At 42.1% G+C, this 6358-nt stretch overlaps 1 pseudogene; it reads right to left on the bottom strand.

Moving 5' to 3' along the window:
• Positions 1-1190: 1190 nt before the first annotated feature.
• Positions 1191-3114, bottom strand: LOC138144273 (heat shock cognate 71 kDa protein-like; annotated as a pseudogene).
• Between the last annotated feature and the right edge of the window lie 3244 nt (positions 3115-6358).

Here is a 6358-nt window from a genome sequence, read left to right on the forward strand (position 1 = left end):
CTGGCCATCAAAAGAAATAGGGAATTTAGGAGGGGCAACATTTTTCAGGGGAAATATAATTTTAGGCTTGTTGAGGTTCAGATATTAACAATTGGATGGAGATGTCTAGCAGAAAGCTGGAGATGCCAGGTTGGAGTTTAGGGGAGAAACTTGGGAAGTAGATTTAAGAGTTATTGACATGAAAGTTATTACTGAAGTCATGGGAGTGACTAAAACCAGCAATGTTGAGCATGAAGAGAGAAAGGAGCCCTGGGACTATGACAGACTTTTGGAACATATGTAATTAAGGGGAAAGAAGGAGAAAAAGGAACCAGTGGAGGAGACAAGCCAAATGTTCAAGAAATCAGTAATGTAATCAACTACAAATTCATGATTTGTAATTGTGTAGATGGTTTCTTCCTCTCACCATGGTCGTTGATGAGTTTTTCTTTAATGGTGTGATATTATTTCTAAAAAAAAATTGGGCAGTCTATTGGCATTGAAGTGATGTTTACTACTATAGAACTCTCTTAGGCTGACTATCAATCAATCATCCACAAGCATTTTTAAAGCACCTATTACATACCAAACTGCTAGTTGCTGGGGACAACACAAGCCTAGGGTGCCATGTGTTCAAGGTCACATGGCTAGCATGTGTCAGGAGTCAGCCAGCTCCAAGTCAGTTTTCTTCTCAATAGCTCCTTACATCCAGCTGAAATCTGTCTCCTTGCAGATTATACCTCTAGTGCCCCGCTCCCTCCCTAATCCTACTTCAGAGCAACAGAGAATGGAGATTTGTTTCCATATTTAAATTGACTACTTCTGAGGTTTCAGAGATAATGATTGAAATGTCTATTTTAGGTGTCAGAGTGCAGAGGACTCTGGACTTAGAGATAGTAAGACCCAAGTTTGAATCCTGCCTCAGATATTTATTAACTCTGTGATCCTGGGCAAGTCACTTAACCTTTTTTTTTGTTATGGTGCCAATTTTAAATAGATTTTTTTCCCCAAGACAATTGCATTTCCACGTGTTTACAGTACTGAAAAAGTGCAATGTTGTTCATTTCTCTCCCTCTGCACACATTCAAGTATTCAGAATGCCCAGATTTATACAGTAGCTTAAATGTTACTTTTAAACTGCTACTGCCTTGGCTACAAATTTGAGTCCTTCAATTTTTGGAAAGCTGTGTAGAATGCTCTTTCTGGTGTGTTTAGTCAACCTCTTCAATGGTGGGTCCAGAAGAAGCACCTTCAGATGGGGCTGCTCCACCCCCTGGGAACCCACCAGGCATGCCTCCTGCACGCTGGTACAGCTTAGTAATAATGGGGTTGCAAACCTTCTCCAGTTCTTTCTGCTGATGCTCAAATTCTTCCTTCTCAGCAGTCTGGTTCTTATCCAACCAGTTGATTATTTCATTACATTTGTCAAGGATCTTCTGTTTGTTTTCATCACCAATTTTGCCTTGCAGTTTTTCATACTCTACAGTTGCTTTCATGTTGAAAGCATAAGATTCAAGAGAATTCTTGGAAGACACCTTGTCTCTCTGCTTTTCATCCTCAGCCTTGTATTTCTCAGCCTCCTGGACCATATGCTCCATGTCTTCTTTGCTCAGATGTCCTTTATCATTGGTGATGGTGATCTTGTTCTGCTTGCCTGTGCTCTTATCCACAGCAGAAACATTGAGGATGCCATTTGCATCAATGCCAAATGTTACTTCAATCTGAGGAAAACCCCTGGGTGCTGGAGGAATTCCTGTGAGCTCAAATTTGCCAAGCAGATTGTTATCCTTTGTCATTGCTCTCTCACCTTCATAAACCTGAATAAGCACACCAGGCTGGTTGTCCGAATAGGTGGTAAAGGTCTGTGTCTGCTTGATGGGGATGGTGGTATTGCGTTTGATCAGAACGGTCATAACTCCACCAGCAGTTTCAATTCCAAGGGAAAGAGGAGTGACATCCAACAACAGCAAGTCCTGCACATTCTCAGATTTATATCCAGACAAAATGGCAGCCTGGACAGCTGCACCATAAGCAACAGCCTCATCAGGATTGATACTCTTATTGAGCTCCTTGCCATTGAAGAAGTCTTGCAGAAGCTTCTGGATTTTGGGGATTCGAGTGGAACCACCCACCAGGATGATGTCATGAATCTGAGACTTATCTAGCTTGGCATCTCTTAAGGCCTTCTCCACAGGGCCCAGGGTACCATGGAAGAGATCAGCATTCAGCTCTTCGAAAAGGGCTCTGGTGATTGATGTATAGAAGTCAATACCTTCATAGAGGGAATCAATCTCAATACTGGCCTGGGTACTGGAAGAGAGGGTACGCTTTGCATGTTCACAAGCAGTGCGGAGATGGCGAACAGCCCTCTTGTTCTCAATGATGTCCTTCTTGTGCTTTCGCTTGAACTCAGCAATGAAATGGTTGACCATTCGGTTGTCAAAGTCCTCCCCACCCAAGTGGGTGTCCCCAGCTGTGGACTTGACCTCAAAGATGCCATCTTCAATGGTAAGAATGGAAACATCAAAGGTACCACCTCCAAGGTCAAAGATCAACACATTTTTCTCGGCACCAATCTTTTTGTCCCAAGCCGTAAGCAATAGCAGCAGCAGTTGGCTCATTGATGATTCGAAGCACATTGAGACCAGCTATGGTTCCAACATCTTTGGTGGCCTGACGTTGGGAATCATTGAAATAGGCTGGTACTGTGTCCACAGCATTTGTGACAGTCTTCCCAAGGTAAGCTTCAGCAATTTCTTTCGTCTTGGTCAAGACCATAGAAGATACTTCCTCTGGATAGAAACTTTTGGTCTCCCCTTTGTTCTCCACTTGGACCTTAGGCCTGCCTGAGTCATTCACCACCGTAAAAGGCCAATGCTTCATGTCTGATTGTACAACTGCATCATCAAATCTGCGACCAATCAGATGTTTGGCATCAAAAACTGTGTTGGTGGGGTTCATTGCAACTTGATTCTTTGCAGCATCACCGATTAAACATTCTGTGTCGGTGAAGGCGACATAGCTTGGGGTGGTCCTGTTTCCTTGGTCATGATCTCTACTTTCCCATGTTGGAAGACTCCCACACAGGAGTAAGTGGTGCCAAGATCAATGCCAACTGCGGGTCCCTTCGACATGGTTGCTGGGGAGTTGGGAGGGTCGTAGTTGACCACTGTGGAGAGAGGAGGGCTGCTGCTGTGCTGAGTAGCTCACTTAACCTTTTTGATCCTCAGTTTCCTCATCTGGAAAATGAGTATTTTTTATATTATCATATATATATATATATATTATAAAAATACCTACCTCCCAGGGTTGTTGTGAGGTTTAAATGAAATAACATATAGAATGAAACATATAAAATGAAATAACACAGAATAACACTGAAAACCTCAAAGTGTTATGTTAATGCTACCTATTATTGCTGTTGTCCTCATTCTCCTCCTTCTCTTCCTCTTTCTTCTCCTCTTCTCTTTCTTTTCTTCTTCCTCCTCTTCCTCCTCCTCCTCCTTCTCTTCCTTCTTCCATTTCTCCTCTTAGCAAACTCTTATAGAGTTGGAGAAGACTGGAAGTGAGGAGATCAAGTGTTGACCTTAGAAAATCTACCACTTCATCAGCAACAGGAACAAAGGAGGACATTGTGGGGGATTATGTCAAGGAATTTTGAAATAAAGAGGAAAGAGTTCATAGGAAATGACCTAAATTTTTTGGTAAAGTCTGAGACAGGGTCCTCAGCTGAGAGGGTAGGGGAAGGCAGATATGTGGAGAGTGTGAAAGGAAGAGAAATTTTGGAATGGTTTCCATTAGACAAAACCTTTCTTTGTATTCCCAGGGCAAAGAGCCTGGCATATAGTAGGTACTTAATAAAAAAATTTCATTTAATGAGTTATAATTGAATATTCTAACAGTTGATGAATGTTGAGTTGAAGTGGGGCAATGATGCTTAGGATGTTTTGAAAGATCAATGATCTTTGAAATATAGTTTCAGCTTCAAATTGCATTGATCATTTCTAGAAGTTATGGGGAAAATATGATCATAAGAGACAAAATGGCCAGCAACTTTAGTCTCTTCAAATAACACCCCAAATTTTAAGGCAAAAGATTGTGCCTATAAGTGAACTCTATGGATTAAAGGGTGAATTATTTTTTTCCAGCCAGATCTGACAATATGCAGAGCCATTAAGATAATTTTATTTCATTTTGTTCTGTTTCTTTCAATCTCATTTGGTAAACATTAGGTAGTATATGCCAGACATTGTGCTAGAGTAGGGGTGGGGAACTTGGGGCTTTGAGGCCACATATGGCCTTCTTGGTCGTTGGGTGTGGTCTTTTGACTGAGTCCAAGTTTTACAAAACAAATCGTTTTATTAAGTGGATTTGTTCTGTGAGGTTTGGATTCAGTCAAAGGGCTGCAACTGAGGATATAGAGGGCTACATGTGGTCTCAAGTTTGCAGGTTCCTCACCCCTGTCGTCAAGTTCAATGAAGACTTGTGTCTTGACAAGACAAGGGGAACTTACCTTTTGCCAAGAGGATGCAACATGTTCAAAAAGAAATATAGTAGGGGCAGAGCCAAGATGGCAGAGTAGAAACAGGACTTCCATGCAGCTCCGGCTTCCACCTCCTCCAAAACATGTAAAAAATGACTCTAAACAGACTTTAGAGCTATGGAACCCACAAAGTGACAGAGAAAAACACATCTCTCACTGAAGGAAGCCTGGCAGGCTGGCAGCAAGGGTCCACTGCAGCATGCTGGGAGCTGAGGGCAGTCCCACCTGAGCCATGGTTTTACCCCAGGGTGGCCCCAACTAGCGGTAGCTAGAGCAGACTTCATGAGAGCAAATCACCAGCAGGTGTAGCAGTTTTCAGACTTCTCAATCCATAAATGCCAAAGACAAAGTAAAAGCTCAGTGTGGAGCTGGGTTGGTCCAGGGGAGGATAGAAGAGTGCTGTCCAGCAGCTACTCTTGGAGCAAGAAGCGGAGGAGGGTCAGTGGCACTGCCCCATGGCTGCTTCCAGAGCTCCTGGCCTGCAGATTGTAGGGCGACCAAGAGACCATTCAGAGGCTAAGCGCTCTTGTTTTGACCTGCTTGGGTCTGGATCATGGTCTTGAATGGTGGTCCTGGTGTGTGTGACCAGTGAGCCAGAGCATGCTGGGGCTATAGAAAGGGTGCCCATCTAATAGCTCCCACAGCTGCAAAAACCCTAGCGATTTGGGACAAAGGTCTCTCCATTCTCTCCGTTCTGGAAGCAGAGTTCTACTATGACAAAGAGCTCAAAAGTCAAGAAATTGGCTGCCAATATGAGCAAGCAACAGCAGCACAAACAGACAATAGAATCCTTTTTTGGAGACAAAAAGGATCAAGGCATGGAGTGGGAGGAAGACATCGAAGTCAGAACCCCTGTATCAAAAGACTCCAAGAAAAATATGAATTAGTTAAAGGCCATGGAGGAACTCAAGAAATATTTTGAAAATCAAGTAAGAGAAGTGGAGGAAAAATTGGGAAGAGAAATGAGAACAATGCAAGAAAATCATGAAAAGCAAGTCAACAGCCTGCTAAAGGAGACTCAAAAATACACTGAAAAAAATAACACCTTAAAAAATAGACTAATTCAAATGGCAAAAGAGGGCCAAAAAGCCAATGAGGGGAAGAATGCTTTAAAAAGCCAAATTTGCCATATCAAAAAGGAATTTCAAGGGGCGGCCAGGTGGCACAGTGAGTAAGAGTGCTGGCCCCAGAGTTAGGAGACCTGGGATCGGTTCTAGCCTCAGATACTACCCACACACAAAAAAATAACTAGCCGTGTAGCCTTGAGCAAGTTACTTAACCCCAATTGCTTTGAAAACAAAAAAGGAATTTTAAAAAGTCACTGAAGAGAATAATTCCTTCAAAATTAGATTGGAGCAATTGGAAGCTAATGATTTTATGACAAATCAAGATACTATAAAACAGATCCAAACAAATGAAAAAGTAGAAGGCAATTTGAAATATCTCATTGGGAAATCCACTGACCTAGAAAATAGATCCAGGAGAGATCATTTAAAAATTATTGGACTACCTGAAAACCATGGTCAAAAAAAGAGCCTAGACACCATCTTTCAAGAAATTATCAAGCAAAATTGCCCTGATATTCTAGAACCTGAGGGCAAAATAGAAATTGAAAGAATTTACTGATCACCTCTTGAAAAAGATCCCCAAAAGAAAACTCCCAGGAATATTATAGCCAAATTCCACAGTTCCCAGGTCAAGGATATAATACTGCAAGCAGTCAGGAAGAAGCAATTTCAGTATTGTGAAAACACAATCAGGATAACATGAGACCTAGCAGCTTCTACATTAAAGCTTTGAAGGGCTTGGAATATGATATTCCAGAGGTCAAAGGAG

Source organism: Petaurus breviceps, unplaced genomic scaffold, assembly GCF_028583685.1.
Source record: "Petaurus breviceps papuanus isolate PSGF00001 unplaced genomic scaffold, PetGlider_PUasm1.0 90696, whole genome shotgun sequence".
NCBI classification, from domain to species: Eukaryota; Metazoa; Chordata; class Mammalia; order Diprotodontia; family Petauridae; genus Petaurus; species Petaurus breviceps.